The following is a 342-nucleotide window of genomic DNA, read 5'->3' as shown; positions in this document are numbered from 1 at the left end:
GAGCATAAAAAACACATTATGTTTTTGCTCTGCTGTGCACATGAGAAAGAGAAGAAAAAAGAAAAAACCCGGCGCTACATGACAGTGGTGCTTCTGCTTTGTGCTTCTGTGTACATTTCTGTTCCGCTACATGCTTCTAAAGTCACGAACTGTCAATCCTTTGCTGTGAAGGCGATCTTAAACCGACACCCCCCATTCCGCATACAGTGCTCTATAGTGGGAAGCTGCTGTCATCTGAGACCTGGCCCGGCCCAGCATGCATTTTGCTTACACCAGACTCTCGAGTTGATCCTACACAGCCAGCAGGGTCTGGAGAGAGAGTGAGATCTGCCCCAGCAGGGG

This window comes from Anarrhichthys ocellatus, unplaced genomic scaffold, assembly GCF_004355925.1.
Source record: "Anarrhichthys ocellatus isolate YVR2014 unplaced genomic scaffold, GSC_Weel_1.0 scaffold15, whole genome shotgun sequence".
Taxonomy (NCBI): Eukaryota; Metazoa; Chordata; class Actinopteri; order Perciformes; family Anarhichadidae; genus Anarrhichthys; species Anarrhichthys ocellatus.
Note: the sequence above shows the minus strand (reverse complement) of the source record.